The sequence below is a fragment of the Leopardus geoffroyi genome, chromosome A3 (genome assembly GCF_018350155.1).
Source record: "Leopardus geoffroyi isolate Oge1 chromosome A3, O.geoffroyi_Oge1_pat1.0, whole genome shotgun sequence".
In the NCBI taxonomy this organism is placed as follows: domain Eukaryota; kingdom Metazoa; phylum Chordata; class Mammalia; order Carnivora; family Felidae; genus Leopardus; species Leopardus geoffroyi.
The window spans coordinates 66,064,679-66,082,961 of NC_059336.1; the positions used below are offsets into that span (position 1 = coordinate 66,064,679).

At 41.8% G+C, this 18,283-nt stretch overlaps 1 pseudogene; it reads right to left on the reverse strand.

The window, feature by feature from the left end:
• Positions 1-4,161: 4,161 nt before the first annotated feature.
• LOC123581351 lies at positions 4,162-17,470 on the reverse strand (annotated as a pseudogene).
• Positions 17,471-18,283: the final 813 nt, after the last annotated feature.

An 18,283-nucleotide genomic window follows, 5' to 3' on the forward strand; every position in this document is an offset into this window, starting at 1 on the left:
ATACTTTCTTATACCATACACAAAAGTCAACTTGGAATGGATAAAAGACCTAAACGTAATACCTGAAACCATAAGATTCCTAGAAGAAAACATAGGTAGTAATCACTTTAATATCAGCCTTCGCAACTTATTTATGGCTACATCTTCTCGGGTGAGGCAAACAAAAGCAAAAATAAATACTGAGACTACACCAAAATAAAAGGTTTTGCACAGCAAAGGAGAATGTCAACAAAATGAAAAGGGAACCTACTGAATGAGAGAAGATATTGCAAATGATATATCCAATAAAAGGTTGATATCCAAAATATATGAAGAATTGATACAACTCAACACACAAACAGACACACACACACACACACACACACACACAAATAATAATAATAATCTAATTAAAAAATAGGCAGAGGAATTTAACAGACATTTTTCCAAAGAAGACATACAGATGGCCAACAGATACATGAAAAGATGCTCAATGTCACTCATCAGGGAAATGCAAGTCAAAACCATAAAGAGATATCACTTTACACCTGTTAGAATAGCTAGGATCAAAAAGACAAGAAAGAACAAGTTGTTGGTAAGGATGTAGAGAAAAAGGAACCCTTGTGCATGCACTGTTGGTGGGAGCGTAAATTGATGTGGGAAACAGTATGGAGTTTCCTCAAAAATACAAAACAGAAATAGCATATGATTCAGTAATGCCACTAGTAGGGATTTATCCAAAGAAAACCAAAACTAATTAAAAAAATATATACACCCCCATGTTTATTGCAACATTATTTATAATAATCAACATATGGAAGCAGTCCAAGTATCCTTCAATAGATGAATGGATGAAGATTTAGGGTGTGTGTGTGTGTGTGTGTGTGTGTACATATATACAGATATTCTATAATGGAGTATTATTCAACCATAAAAAAAAAGGATGAGATCCTGCCATTGCAACAACATGGATGAACGTCAAGGGTGTTATGCTAAGTGACATAAGTCAGACAGAGTAAGGTAAGTATCATATGATCTCACTTATATGTAGAATCTAAAAGGCAAAACAAACAAAAGCAGAAATAGACCTAGAACAAATGATAGTTGCCAGAAAGAGGGGGCGGGGGGTACAGGTATGGGCAAAATGAGTAAATAGGTATGGGAGATAGAGGCTTCCAGTTATAGAATAACATACAGCATAGGGAATATAGTTAATGGTATTGTAATACCATTGTGTGGGGACAGATGGCAGCTGCACTTGTGGTGAGCATAGCATAATGTGTAGACTTGCTGACCCACTATGTTGTACATCCGAAACCAATGTAATCTTGTATATCAACTACACTTCAGTAAAAAAAAGAAAGAAATCTGTTGTGTTTCTATATACAACAATTACTATTATCATTATACAATAACAGAGAAATTTAAAAAACAATTAAAATTAAAATAATTAAAATTTAAAAAGAATCCCATTTTCAATTACATCAAAAAGAATACAATACCTAGGAATAAATTTAATCTAGGAGGTTAAACACCACTACTCTAAAAACTAGAAGACATTGATGAAAGAAAGTGAAGATGGCACAAATAAATGAGAAGATATTCTATGCTCATGGAGTAGAAAAATTCGTATTGTTAAAATGTCCATATACCCAAAGCAACCTACAGATTCAATGAAAGCCCTATCAAAATACCAATAGCATTCTCCAAAGAACTATAACAAATAATCCTAAAATTTGTATGGAACCACAAAAGACTCTGAATAGCCAAAGTAATCTTGAGAAAGAAGAACACAGCTGGAGGTATCAAGGGACCCTGATTTTAAACTACACTCAAACTACAGTAATCAAAATAGGATGATACTGGCACAAAAATAGAAACATAGATCAATGGGACAGAGTAGAAAGCCCAGAAATAAACCCACACTTCTATGGTCAATTATCTATGACAAAGGAGGCAAGCATATACAACGGGGAAAAGACCATCTCTTCAATAAATGGTGTTGGAAAAACTGGACAGGTACACGCAAAAGAATGAAACAGGACAACTTTCTTACACCATATATAAAAATAAACTCAAAATGGAACAAAGACCCGAATGTAAGATCTGAAACCATAAAACTCCTCAAAGAAAACATAGGCAGTAAACTCTTGGGTGTCAGTCTTAGCAATAATTTTTTGGATCTATCTCCTCGTGCAAGAGCAAAAGCAAAAATAAATAAATAGAACCAGATCAAACTAAAAAGCTTTTTGTACAATGAAGGAAACCATCGACAAAATGAAAATGCAGCCTACTGAATTGAAGAAGATATTTGCAAATGATACATTCAATAAGGAATTAATATGCAAACTATATAAAGAACTTCTACAACTCAACACCAAAAGAACCACAGACAATTTAAACACTGGGCAGAGAGCCTGAACAGACATTTTCCAAAGGAGACATACAGATAATGAAAAGATGCTCAACATCACTCATCATCAGAGAAATGCAAAAGAAAACCACAATGATATATCACAGTACACAGTCGGTATGGCTATCATCAAAAAGACAAGAAATATCCAGTGTTGGTGAGGATGAGGAGTAAAGGGAAACTTTGTGCTCTATCAGTAGGAATGTAAATTGGCACAGCCACTGTGAAAACAGTATGGCTGTTCCACAAAAAATTAAAAATGAACTCTCATATGACACCACCACATAACAATTCCACTTCTGGGTATTTATGCCAAGTGAAGAGGCCACAGGGTGGCTCAGTCCATCAGACTCTTGATTTTGGCTCAGATCATGATCTCATGGTTCGTGAGATGGAGCCCCACTTCAGGCTCTGTGCTGATTGCATAGAACATACTTGGGATTCTGTCTTCTTTCTCCTTCTCTCTCTGACCCTTCCCCACTTGCTCACGCGCTCTCGCTCTCTCTCTCTCGCTCAAAGTAAACATTAAAAAAAATAAAAATAAAAAACAGAGTGAAAACACCAATTGGAAAACATATATATGCACCCCTATATTCATTACAGCATTATTTACAATAACCAAGATATGGAAGTAACTTAAGTGTCCACTGACGGATGGATAAAGAAGATTTGCTATACACACACACAAAGATTTATTTTATATATATACATATATATATATACATATATATATACATATATATATACATATATACACACACACACATATACACATATGCATACATACACACACATTACTCAGCCATAAAATAAAATTTTACCATTTGCAACAACATGGATGGACATGAAGGGTATTATGCTAAGTGAAATAAGTCAGAGGAAGACAAACACCATATGATTTCACTTATATGGGGGATATAAAAAAAAAACAAAACAAATGAATAAAACAGAAACAGAGTCACATAGATAACACACCAGTGGCTGCAAGAGGGGAAAGTGGTAGAGGGATGGGCAGAGGGATGGGCAAAATAGGTGAAGGGGGTTAAGAGGTACAAACGTCCAGTTATAAGCCATGGGCATGTAAAGAAAATATAGTCAATAATATTGTACTAAGTATGTATGATGATAGACGGTAACTAGACATATTATGGTGATCATATCATAATGTATATAAATGTTGAATCACTATGTCATACATCTGAAACTAATATAATACTGTGTGTCAACTATACTTCCATTTTAAAAAGTAAAACATGAGTCAAGTTTTCACACTATCACTATTCCGAGTCACCATTGCACTGGAAGTACTAAGCAAGTACGTAAGTCAGTAATGACTGGAAAACAAGAAATATTATTTGCAGATGATAGAATTGTGTACCTGAAAAAATCCAAAGGCATCTACAGACATATCATTGCAATTTATAAGTAAATTGGGCAAGAATGCTGCCCCAGAGTCAACAAACAAGTTTCATCTATATTTCTATATATAAGCAAGAAACAGAAAATAAAAAATTTTAAATACCATATCCGGTAGCAAAAAGAAATATGAAATTTCTGGGATGCAACACAAGTTCCACACAGTAAGACTTCCACAAAGTATAAAATAGAAAAATTAAAGATGAAAACAAAGGAAAGATGAAAACATTCGTGGTTTGATGACAATATTGAAAAGATTATTTCTCCCCATATTGATCTATAGATTCAATGCAATCCCAGTCAAAATCCCAACAATATTTTTTTTTAAACAAAGAATCAACTTTATTGGACATTCAAGTACAGTTTCTCTTTTTGCCCTTCCTAGTGACCTTGGCCAGTGTGAGCCCTGGAGCTGTTGCCTGATACACAGTGGAGGAGATCTTGTTGACGTAGAACAGGCCAACCCTGGAGAAGACGAAGCAGGTGGTGACGCAGACTCGGTGGATGAGGCTAGATGCAGAGAGAGCCAACAGGAGGCAGAGAAGAATCTCAGGGAAGATCTTTGCTTGGAATCTTTGCCAAAGACAAGATTTTCCAGATTACTGAAGGCAGTAAGAGAGAAGATGAAAAGGCCAGAGCCCAGCAGGGTGCCCTGGATGGTGAGTCACTCGGTGGAGGCCAGCTGAGGGCTGTACATCTGCATCTCCATGAAGAGCAGCAGTGAAGGCAGGAGGGAGGAGAGTGCGAGCGAGGCTGTCCTACAGCCATCATGTTCTGCCCTTGGGCCTAGTCAGTGCCTCAGGCCAAGAAAGAGGGGAGCCCAACCTAAGCAGTTGGCTCAAAATCCCAACAGTCTTGCAACAAGGGCAGACAACTCTTGCAAGAGGTTTGGTTGTATGGGGGCGGGGGGAGGGTAAAAAATAGGGTGATAGCTATAATAGGTCATGGGATCAAGGAAGGAGGGCTTGGGTTTTTTTTTTTTCTTAAGATAGGAGAAAATTAAAAATGCTTACAAAAGTGAGAAATGATTGATAATTGGTGCAAGGGGTAAAAGCCAAGCAAAGAGGAATGGATGGCTTTAGAAAGAAATGGGAGCACCTTGTTTATAAGAATAGAAAGGGGAAGGGGGAGGTAAAAATACTAATTGGTTTGTAGATTTGGTGTGGGAATTGAATTTTCCTAGCAATATCAGAGATGCTGAAGAGTGAAATGGAATTTTGCAAAAATAAAGGGTTTTAAAAGTAGCCCTTGTGGGATATGAGAGAATGAGTTGACAAGAGAAATGTGGTACAACTGCTGACCAGTCCCAAGAGTCTACTTGAGATTGGAAAGCATGAGTGTACAAAGACAGTGGCCAGTAAAACTGACCCAGGTGGGGTTTCAGGGTTCTGCAATGACAGGTGGGAGTGTCTAAGCTGGATTAAAAGGACACGAGGAATGGGGATGCTGGTGAGCTGGAAGGTAGGAAAGAAATCAATGAAAAGTGAATGTCCCACAGAAAACCATGTCTTTTCATCTTTCTCACTTAATTCTGTACCTTTTATAGCTTATCTCCCTCAGAGTGATGGGGATCTACAAGAGAGATGAAGAAGGCTCCTAGGGACACAGCCAGGGGTAAAAATGTCACCAGAGAAACACTGGTCCCATCAGGACAGCTTCAGCTTAAGCAACAAGTAAGCTTGACTAACAATGCCTTAAAATAAGAAGATCCAGACACAGAGCAAAGTGCAGGACTGGCTCATTCAGACAACCACTGAGGACCTGGGTTCTTCCCATCCCTCACCTTGTCCTCAGACGACCTCCCTTGTGGTACCACATGACCATGTCTCAGTCAACTCTGTGTGCACAGTGTCCAACACATAGCAGGTTCTCCAAGTGTCCTTGGAGAATGAATGAATGAGTGAATGGGTTTATTTCATGGTTTTTCATAGACTTAGAAGTGCCATCAGACTGACAAAGTAAGGATTTTAAAGCCTTGGTTCATATCCTCAGAAACCCCTGGACACAAAGATGATGGACTCCCTCAGAAAATTGTCTAAGTCTAGGCAAACCACAATCCTGTGGTCTGAGTCACAATGGGGCTTGGGAAGGAGCCAAACCGGTCTCTTTAACTAGATGTCTTCCATCTCCTGAGCTCCCTCCTGTTATGAATCCCCCTTGTGCACCAGCCCCAACCCTTGGATCCCCAGCAAGCCCCCTCCTTCTCATGTCCTGGAGCAAGTGTATTATCATGTCCTCATCTGTTCACACCTGCCTGTCCACCTGTACTGAAGGTCTCCAGAGCACAGGGGCTGCAGCTTACACATCACTTCTTATTTTACACACCTTACTGACCTCTGCACTTGAGTCGGGACTCCCTGATGATCTCCCTGGTGACCTTAAGTGAAGCCTCGTTGAAGTCAAGTCTCATAATTTATAAAATTTTCCCTACAGTCCCATCCAGCTCACAACTCTGGTTCTTTTTTGAATAGTTTTTTGTGGCCCTTTTAAAGACAGAAGGGGCGCCTGGGTGGCTCAGACGGTTAAGCGTCCAACTCTTGATTTCGGCCCCAGGTCATGATTTCATAGTTCATAAGTTCGAACCCCGTGTCAGGCTCTGAGCTGACATCGTGGAGCCTGCTTGGGATGCTCTCTCCCTCTCTCTCTGTCCCTCCCCTGCTCATGCGCACTCTCTCAAAATAAATGAACTTTATAAAGATGAATAAAGATATAATGAAAAACAGAAAACACGATTGCCAAGTAGCATAGCATTGATTTTGATAGAAAAGATTACAGGAAAAATTCAAAAGAGTATAATGAGGGACTAACAGTGAGAAAGGGAGGAAACACCAGAGGCAAGGGAGGGGGCTCAAGCCAAGGTGATAAATGTCCTTAGCCTGGCAGCTCCATGGATGTTGTATGCAGAAACCAGAAACCCATGAGGCTTCTTGGAACCAGAACTCCAAGTGCAGGGCTATGAAATTGTGGGGACCAGTGGAGATGAACCCTGGACAAAGTGCCCCTTCAACTCCTTAGTGGGCCAATAGAAACCTAATCTGAACTGAGTATAATGTAATGTTCTCTAATAACCACATTACAAAAAGTAAAAAGAAACGGGTGAGATTAATTTCAATGTTTTAGTTAACTCAGTTTATCAGAAACATTAAAAACTTATTACGTATTGAAATGATCAACTATTAATAAGGTACTTTACATTCTTTCACACTAAGACTTTAACATTTAGTGTGTATTTTACTTTTAATCTCTATTCGAACTAGCCGTATATCAAGTGCTCAATAGCCATGTAGATAGCCCATGTCTACACGATATGGAATTTGAGATGCAAGGGTTCAGCCATACACTAAATGTCAGGCACAGTTATAGATTCTGAGGATAAATCATGAAAGGCCCCTTTTCTCATGAAATTGACATTTCCATGGGAGACACAGAGCATGGACAGATTTCCTTTTAAGTTTACTTCAGCTGGTAACAAGTGCTGTGAAAAAGGGGAAACAGAGTAACCTGACAGAAAGCAACTGAAGAGGAAAAGGTAGAAACAACTTCAGATAAAACAGGCAGAGGGTCAGAAGGTGAAATCCAAGCACAGATCTGCAAAAGCAAAAAGGAGCCAGTCAAGTGAAGACATGAGCGTGAGGCATTCCAAGCCAACGAGTCAGTGCAAATGCCCTGCGGTCAGGATGAACTTGTCTGAGCTTGCACAGCAGAAAGAAAGCCAATGTGGCAGGAGTGTTGGAATGAAGGAAATAGTGATAAGGGAGACTTCAGGGAGGCAGGTAGCCAGCAACCAGACCATGTGGGGCAGTAGCTCTCAATTCTGACTGCAATAGAGAAACAGCTCTATGGCTTGTAGAAAATATTCATGCCCAGCTGCCCATGTGCTCACTTTGAGGTTCTGATTCAATTAGTCTATGGAAAGCCAAGAATCAGGACTTTTAAAAACCACTCCAGGTGATTCTAAAGTGTAGGCAGTGTTGAGAGCCACTGAGGTACCATCCAGAAGAAGGTTTGCATTTATTTTAAATGCAGTAGGAAGGCATCGATGGGTTTAGGGAAAGGTGTGACGTGATCTGATTGGCCTTTTAAGGGCTGGTGCTTTGTGGAAAACAGACTATAGAGAGGTGACAGCAGAGGCAGGAGCCCTAGTTAGGTCCTACCAGTGAGAGAGAGTACGGAGAATCAGGACGTATACTGCGCACAGGCTGAGGAAGGGTGCTGCTCCTCAGAAAGGTGAAAGGGGACATTTACTCTGAACCTTCACATTACATTTGCAAGGTGGACTTAGTTTGGTGAGACCTTTTAATGCTCCCTTGGAAATCTAATCTATGCGTGGGCCCCAGAGCTGACCTTACAGCACCGTTGCTGGCTCCCCCTGTTCCTCCACGCCCCCAAGGCTCTTTTGACCCTATCTCTGCTGCATATGAAGGACACAGGACCGGGCCGTTGGTCAGTGCTGGGCCAATAAGGGAACGCTGTCATAAAGCTGGAGAAGCTGGGAGGCTGTGTGCTCAGGGCACCCTGGAACTGTCTGCTGCCACATTTCCTCCATGAAGAGTGAGCATGACACAGACACACAGAGAACCACAGAGAGAAGCCTCCTAGAGGCCTTGGAACCCCCTGCTTCTGGCTGTTCCTGAGGACCAGCCATGAGCCTGCCCTTCCTGAGGCTATGGGAGTGACTCTTAAGGAGGTGAGATTCACACGGCATAAAAGCAACCACTTTAAAATGTACAATTTAAGGACCCCTGGGTGGCTCAGTCCACGGAGTGTCCCAATTCTTGATATTGGCTCAGGTCATGATCCCATGAGCCCGAGGTTGAGCTCCGTGCTGAGCATGGAGACTGCTTAAGATTCTCTCCCTCTGCCTCTCTACCCAACTCACACACACTCTCTCAAAAAGGAAGGAAGGAAGGGAAAGAGGGAGGGAGGGAGGGAGGGAGGGAGAGAGAGAGAGAGAGAGACAAGGAAAGAAAGAGAAAAAGAAAGAGGAAGAAAAGAAAAAGAAAAGAAAGAACAATTTAGTGGCATTTAGCACACTTACAGTGTTGTGCAACCACTACTGCTCATTCCAAACACACTTGCATCATCCCAAGAGAAAACCCCATACCATTAAGCAGTCACTCTCTATCCTCCCTGCTGCCCCCTAGCAACCACTAGTCTGTTTTCTGCCTCTATGGATTTACCTGTTGTGGACATTTCCTATAAACAGACCTACAACATGTTGACTTTTGTCTCTGGCTTCTTCACTGAGCATAAGGTCTTCAAGTTTCATCCTTGAAGCCTGTATCAGAATTTCGTTTTGTGGCTGGACCATATTCCATGGTATGCATATACCACATTTGGTTTATCCAGTCACCCACTGGTGGACGTTTGAGTCGTCCCCACCTTTTGGCTACAGTGGGTAGTGCTGCCACGAGTGTGCACGTGCAAGTTTTTGAATCTATTTTCATTTGGGGGATGGGCATACACTTTGGGCTAGAATTGCTGAGTCATACAGGAATTCTTTTCAACTTTTTGAGGAACCACCAATAGTATCTTCTTTTTACTGAAAGTTGCACACATCGTATTTCTGTCACTTTCATCAAGAAGAGTCCTGCTGTTAGGGGCTCAAACCAGATTGCTGGACCGCTCAGCAATTTCTTTGGAAATACCTGGTCCAACCCACCCAAACAGCAGGAGCAGGACAGGACAGGGCCAGTTATATCGCCTTGTCCTGATTCGCCCTGAGCTCTACCCTACCTGCCCCCTCTTTACCACCCCGTCCCACTGGCTCCAAGGACACTCATCCTCCCCTCTGTGCTGGCTCAGGCTCCTGGCCCTTCTTGGCTTCTAGCTGTCCCCACCAACTGCCACACCCATTTCCATCTCTGTGTGTCCTCCTCTGTCTCCATAGCATACCTCTTACCTGCAGCCCATCCCAGGTCCCCATAAAGCTTTCCACCCCTGCCCTATGGCCCCTGGTGCTCCCATCCTCCTGGGCACACCCATAGCTCTTACCAAAGGCTTCTGCCCCATTTAGCCCCTGGCTTTGCTGTTTCTGCCTACCGTCCCTATAATCTCAGGTGTCAGACAGTGATCCCTCCCACCCCTTTCTCTGCGGGCCCCACAGCCTACAGGAGGGCAGGCACCCGGCATAGCACATACAGATGGCTGAAATGAAGCAGGAAACTGACAGATGCAATAAACCTCCACCTCGGAAGCACAGGTCTGATCATGGTAAAGTCCTGCCCGTTTATGGCCTTTGTAAAACAGAAATGATATTTTTCAGTGCATACTACTCATAGGCAGAGGTACTTCAAGCATCCAAGGTGATAAAAGGCAAAGACAGTAAATAGTTGTTTTTGAGCACATTTTACAAATGAGACACAGGGGCTGAAACATGAGGAAACTACCTGAGGTCAACTTGCTGTCAGTGCTAATGTTAGGTTTGGGTCCAGACCAGGCTAACTCCAAATTCTAGATTCCATTTACCACATGAAGCTGAAATTGCAACATATTCGACTCTATACTAACAAGATGGCAGGGAAAGAATTACATTCATTAATTAACATTGTACCTCCTACAGGAAAGTACACACTAGTGGAAGTATTTTGAAGATCAAGTTGAAAGCTCCTAAAAGTGTTCTTATGACTTGATCTTGATGAATTTCTTTTCAGGAAATCAGTTTTGTAATAGAAAAAGGTGCATGCCCAGGGGATACATTGCTGCATTATTTGTAACAGCAATTCATTGGGAGTAATCTCAACGTCCAAACATAGGAGCCTACTTAAGAAGACCATGGTGTGGAGTCAAAGGACTAATGTAGAGCAATGGTTCTCAACTGGAAACAATTTTTCCCCGCCCAGGGACACTTGGCAGTGTCTGAAGACATTTTTGGTGGTCCTAATGGGAGAGAGGGAAGGGAATGAGTTCTATAGGTACCTAAGGGCATCCCTCTAGCCAGAGGAGTGGCTAAACTGGCCACAATGCATAGGACAGGCCCCCAAATGTCAATAGGGCAGAGGTTGAGAAACTCTGTTATACAGAAATCATGATTGATATGAAGACTCTATTTTATGTTAAGAGAAAAAAATAGAAATCTAAACTTGGAGTACACCATGATTTTCATCATGGAATACTATCTTGCATAGCAGGGAACACTACGTGAAAAGATGGAAAACAGAAAAACCACTTTGGCAGAAATAGAGATAAATCTTACTCTCTAGAAGGTTCTCTTGAGCCATGTCACATTATTTTTTGCACTAAGCAAACGTCGGAAAAAAACACTGAAGCACAACTTGCTACACACAGCAGTTGCAGTCATTATTATCTAGATCTAACATTGTTTAGAGCACATGTTTTGTGCTTCAACACTTTTGGAAAGAAGGGAGGGTTTTTAACAAAAGCCATGTGAACAGATTGGATCAAAAGTGATATTTTTAGAAAATCACCCAAATGTTGTAATCCACTGTTTGATCTGGACTCCTTGTGATGCAAGGGACAGAGACCAAACTGAAACTAGTTTACACCCAAAAGAGAAATACGTTGGTACATGTGACACAGAAAAAGGACATAGGTCTGACAGGAGGTCAGATGGATCCAAGAGCTCAAACCATGTTATCTTCAACCCAGGATGCTCTGATGAGTCCGTCTTTCACTCTCAAGCTACCACCACGTATCCATTCTCTGAGTGTGGCCCTCATCCTCTACTGCATACAACCTCCTGGTGGAGATGGGGGACAGGAGAGGCACATCAGGCCCTGGGCTTAACATCATTCTGAGTGTCCATCTAGGAGTCCAGAACAAGAGAAAATTATCTCCGCTTCATCAGAGAAAAACCTCAAGGAAAGTTTCTGACTGGCTTTGTTTGGGCCACACACTTATCCATTGTCTAATTGTCACAGTTCAATGTGGTTAACAGAGAGTAAGAGCAGAACTGGCAGGAAAGGGGGTTAGACAAAAACAACAAATGTCCACTATCCCTATGAATTGGCAAACATTTGAGTATTTGAAAACATCTGGTGACACAGACATAGGAGTGAGGTAGGAGGTCACAGTCCAAAAGATACAAAATGTTTTGGGTTTCACATTATCAAACCATAATATTGTGGTGGATTACCCTTTTCTGCAACAAAACATGTAGGATTGTGGAATCATAGAGCTGAAAGTGGCCTTAAAGAGTGTCTTGATCAGGGGTGCCTGGTTTAGCGTCTGACTTTGGCTCAGGTCATGATCTCATAGTTCATGGGCTCGAACCCCGTGTCAGGCTCCGTGCTGACAGCACGGAGCCTGGAGCCTGCTTTGGATTCTGTGTCTCCCTCTCTCTCTTCCCCTCCCCTCCTCATGCTCTGTCTCTCTCAAAAATAAAAAAACTTAAAAAAAAATTTTTTTTTTTAAGGAGTGTCTTGATCAACCACTTCATTCTTGCAGATATAAGATAACCTAATAAACACATCTTTTTTTAGAAGCCTACAGCATCCTAGTTGTAGGTTAGGGTCTGGACACCTGGAAGAGAGGGAGAAGCCATCCTTGTCATCCAGGTTAGACCTCCATGGTGAAAAGCACAATGAAGGTGAACTTTGGCCTTGAAGGATATTCATTGAACTGGATCTCAGGATAGACCCAGTGAATCAACTGAAAAAGACATTGTTTAAAGCAATGGCTTTCAAAGCTTTTTTGATGTAAACTCAACAACAACAAAAAATACGTTTTACATTGCAATTCTGCATACATATAACACATACACATACATAATAGAGACAGTAGTTTGATGAAACTTAGCCTTATTGTACGTGATACAATCTGATACTCTTCACCCCATTCTATTTTATTTCATGTTTTAAAATACATCTTTGATGACCCATGAAAATGCTTTCAAGTCAAGACCCACTAATTATTTGAGACCAGGAACTAGGAACATTTATTAAGAGAGGAAAAATGAGGCAGCTCTTCCTGCCCACGGGTCCTGTCCCTATGCTTTAATAAAATCACCTTTTTGGGGTGCCTGGGTGGCTCAGTTGGTTAAGAGTCTGACTCTTGATTTCAGCTCAGGTCATGATCTCGCAGTTCATGAATTTGAGCCCTGCATTGGGCTCTGCTGATGAAGCAGGGCCTGTTTGGTGTTCTGTCTCCCTCTCTCTCTGCCCCACCCCTGCTTGCTCTCCATCTCTCTCAAAATAAAATAAGCCTTAAAGAGAGAGAGAGAGAGAGAGAGAGAGAGAGAGAGGAAAAATGAGAAGACATGAATAGACATTTTTCCAAAGAAGACATAGAGATAGCCAATGGAGACATGAAAAGATGCTCAGTATCATTGATCATCAGGGAAATGCCAATCAAAACCACAATGAAATAATAGCTCACACACATGTCAGGATGGCTAATAACAATGCCAGAACCAACAGGTGTTAGCAAGGATGTGGGGAAAGGAGAATCCCCTTGTGGTGGGAATGCAAATGGGTGCAGCCACAATGGAAAACAGTATGAAATTTCCTCAAAAAGTTAAAAATAGAACTACCCTACCATCAAGCAATTGCAGTACTGGATATTTATCCAAAGAATACAAAAACACTAATTCAATGGGATACATGCGCCCCGATCTTTATAGCAGCATTATCTACAATAGTAAAATTACGGAAACAGCCCAGGGTCCATCGACTGATGAATGAATAAAGAAGAGGCCTTACATGCGCGCGCGCACACACACACACACAAGCACACACACACAATGAAATATTATTCAGCCATTAAAAAAGAATGAAATCTTGCCACTTGCAACAATGTGAATGGAGCTAGAGAATATTATGCTAAGTGTGATAAGTCAGAGAAAGACAAATACGATCATTTCACTCATATGTAGAATTTAAGAAACAAATGAGGAAAGAGGAAAAAAAGAGGGGGTACAAACCAAGAAACAGACTCTTAACTATAATAGAGAATGAACTCATGGTTCCCAGAGGGGAGCAGGGTGGGGGGATGGGTGAAATAGGTGATAGGGATTAAGAAGTGTACTTGATGTGTTGAGTATTGGGTGTTGTATGGAAGTGTTGAATCACTATATTATATACCTGAAACTGATATTACACTGTATGTTAACTAGTTGGAATTTAAATACAAACATTAAAAAAGAAAGAGAGAGAGAGAGGCTTAACAGATATTATCAACAAGCTTCCCTTAGTCTTACATGTGGCTAGTACTTGAAGTTTCCACCACTAGACTCACCACTGGGGACTGAGGCATCTTTAGAAATCCCCACTGAAATGAAAATAACTTAATCTGGAGAGATAACAAATAACATCCTGAGACCTATTGGGTGCTCTTCTACAGGATCACACGGAGAACTGTAAGAGTGATAATGGCAGCCTCATCTGGAGAAGAAAAGTGCTGATGGGACCTGGGCATTAGCAGTTGCCAAGAAAAGCTGAAAGTAATGTGGACACTCATTCATTCATTCATTCATTCATTTCAGAGATGCTTAAATAAATTACTTGAGCCTCTGTTTCCTTGTTATAAAACAGGGTTGAGGTGCCTGGGTGGCTCAGTCAGTTAAGCATCTGACTCTTGGTTTCAGCACAGGTCATGATCTCACAGTTCCAGCCCCGCATCAGGATCGGTGCTGATGGTGCCGAGCCTGCTTGGAATTCTCTCTCTCTGCCCCCACTCCTGCTTGCTCGCGCTCTCTCTCTCTCAAAATAAATAAATAAACTTAAAAAAACAGGTCTAAAATTGTCACATGCCATAAAACTACTATGCCTGGAGATAGTCATACATGCTTTATGTGATGCTCCCAGGAGGGCCAGGCACCTAGAAGGAGTCTACGGTAAAATGTCTCATCATGTCCAACTGTTGGCTCCCTTCCTTGAAAATTGATCATACATCCCACCATTGCCTTCCTGCAGGTGGAGTTCACAGTCTCCACCTAAGTCAGGTTGGGTCACATGATGTGGCTTGGGACAATGAGATGTAAACGGGAAGGACAGAAGCCTTAAGGACAATGGGAATTTCTTCCAGTTCTCTCTCACTCTTTCCTACAGCCATGGCTCATCTCAAATCAGGGCACCCCTTCAGTAGGGTTCCTAGAAGACACATGGGGCAGAGCCAGAGTGGCCTTCACGACGCAGAAACAAACCTATGTTTTATAAGCCACTGAGATTTGGGAATTACATGTTACGACAGCAGAACTGTCCCTACAGAGAGAGACCCACAAGCAGAAGGAGAAACAGGAGGAAGAGAAGAGGATGATGTGGAACAGCAGGAGGAGAGGAGGAGACATTTTTGAGTACCTATTGGTGCTTTGAACCATGTTAATGTCTGTGAGAAATAGAAGATCAAGGTCTGGGTATACATGCTGCCCTCTAGAAGTTTCAAATCTAGTTAGAGTGGAGCCATGGACAAATGAAATGGCCTAGCCACAGGGACAGCAGAATTTAAGGGCCAAGCATGCTCCAGACCGAAGTCCAGAGTAATTCCAGGTGTGGGGGGCTGTTAGTGGTGTGGACTGAACTTAAAGAACTTGAGTGAGCTTGAAGGACGCCATAGCACACATATGCAGAGCATAGCCTACAAGGGCCTGAGCGATGGGCACAGAGCACAGGAGGGAGGGCATCTCAAGGAAAGAGGCGATGGCTGAGAAAGACATTCTCACCTTAAGGAGTCCATGACTTCTTCTAGGGGTCATCTACCTCTTTGCCAGGATTACACAGAGCTCACTGGCCCATCTGTCTGTTTGGCAGGTGAAAGGATTAATTAGAGAAATTAATCAGAGGCCCACAGATGCAGGTAGATACACAGACACACGGAACTCTGAAGACTCCGCCATGCAGGGGGTAGGTGGGTATTCACAGCAGCTGCTGGTCACCCAAGAGGTGAGGCAGGCTGGGGCTGTGGGGTTCTGACAAAGGGTGTGTTTGGTTTTGGTTGTGGCCCCAAACACCCACCCAGTATAACTGCATTTCTGGTCAGTGGGCCCAGACTTTCATTTCTGCAGCATCTCCATGATTTCCTGAGAAAGCCGAACCTTGCGGCCTGAGTTTACTGCATGCAACAAATGACAGATGAGAGTTCTGCAGAACTGAGATGCAAGCAAATGCTGACCTCTGTTCTCTAAAGAGTGCCTCCCTTTGCTCTTTCCTCTGGAATTTCCCATATGCTGTGCTGACCTTCGTCAAAGGGAGTAGTCTTTTAAAGATTTAGACTTGCCCTGACCTGCTCATGGAGGGATTTGTGCCAGTTACCAGGTACAGATATCCATACAACACAATGAGACTTTTGTTTCAATGAGAAAATTGGCCTGAAGGAAAAATAAAGTAGGCAAAAGAGATAAAGCAAAATGCTAGGTAGAGAGAGGACCACAAATTTGACAGTACGCTCCCTAGGGCAAATACAGAGGATAACATTAGTTCCAAGTTTCCTGGCTTCTAAAAGATAAAAATAGGTGCCTAGATGAAGCATAGCTTATGCTGGTACTGAAATCAGGGAGAATCTTCTCCCTGACCCAAAGGTAGTTGTTTGGAATGAATTCCACCTTCAAGAATGACCCATAATGGGCTAAATGGGTAAGCAGCACTAAGGAATTTACTCCTGAAATCATTGTTGCACTATATGCTAATTAATTTGGATATATATTAAGAAAATAAAATTAAAAACAGTATCCAAAAAATAGTAATAATAAAAAGAATGACCCCATAATGAATACAACAGCAGGTTTCGAGGGGCTATCCTTCAGTATAGATTAATGGCACAGGCCAAAGTTCAAATCATCAGACTGAGTTATTTGAAAGACCAGGACATTGCAGTCCAAGCCTACAGACACCTGATGGTAGCCTTTGACCCAAGGATAATATTTAGAATATAGAGAAACAGACGAATGGTTTATCCTTCAAGTAATCCTCCATAAACATTTCTTAAAAATGAGCTACTGATAAGAAGATGGCTGCAGAGTTTGAAGTTATACTATCAGGCAAAAGCTTTATTTTTCCTCTTAAAGGACAGCTGAATATGCTCTGGCCATAAGCCAAGTGGAGGATGGAGCCAGTGTCCTCTTTTGCCAAGTTATGGAGCCTAATCAGGATTGGAGCCAGCATAAAAATCCACTGAACCCCTACCCAGAACAGGGCCAAGACCAGCAGCAAAGTTTCCCACAGGAATTGGTTCTGCATCTCTTCCAACCTGTGGCAAGGTCCCAAAAGCTAAATGTCATAGAGATTGACCACTAGCACATTAGCCTAGGAAATGTTCAAAACAGCCATTACCAATTGCCCACGAAGACCACAAAACATTTAATGAAGTGCCCAGGACACTTAGAACCTTAATACCAGCTCATGGATTTAAAAAATGAACAAACAAACAAACAAACAAGAAACACTGCAGGATCTAACTAAAATGAGCTACACACGCAGTCATCTTTATAAAACACTAAAAAAAAAAAAAAAAACGAGAACGCTAGCGTGAGAAAGAAGGGGGAAAAATATACCAATGCTAAAATGAAAAAAAGGTTTGGACATCACTATGAATTATTGTCTATGAAAATAGACACTTGTCACCACAAAGTCTTCTGATGACGTGAAAAGAAAGTTCTAAGGAATTCTCACTTGTCCCTCCCCCCTCCCTTGCTCAACTGTCCACAGCTCACTCAACTCACCAAACACCCTGAGGGTCTGTCTCACTTTTTCCTTTCCACACAGGCATCATACTGACAGTTGGGCCTTTCCAAACCTGCCACTGGCAATTTAAATTAAACTGATCATGGATCAATTAATTCTGATTCATTCCTGATGCCAAGAAACTATGACATTGCCCCCAACAGAAATCACAATCTTCATCTACCAAGCTGGCCTCATCCCACAGGCAAGTGAAGGAACTAAGTTTCTCCTGTTATTCATCTGGAGCAACAAATTTGAAACCAAATTTAATTTAACTCAAACTAGCCTTAAGTGAGGAGGATAAGTTTATACATGTTTGATTCCTCATGACACCTAGTATTGTGTGTACTGTAGGAGCTCGATAATTGCTGCATTGGTGAGTACTTTATTCCAGCTGCTATGCTTGAAGCTTTACATCATTTATTTCACACATACATTTTGTTGTTCTGACAATTCTACAAAAAGTAGCACTACCCCCATTTTAAAGATGGGAAAACAGAGGCACTGACAAATCCCTGGACTCATCCAAGACAGTACAGTTAGTAAGCAGCAGAGTGGACTCTGACCACCCAATGCTAAATCCTAGGTCCTTTCCATTCCACCAAGCTGTCTCCCTGAAACCACTTCATGAAAGCTAGTGATTGCTACACCAATGACATAAGTCGTAAGTGGGCAAAACTTGGCTCAATATCATGTAAACCTTCTCACAGTTACAAAATCCAGCAACAGAACCAGCCATGAGGTAGTGGATGCTTCATCACAGAAATGACTTTTCTGAGATAATAGAGAGGGGGATCGCCACTTTGCTTGAACTGCTGAACTAGATGACCTCAATATCTGAGATCAAAAAACAAAGACTGAA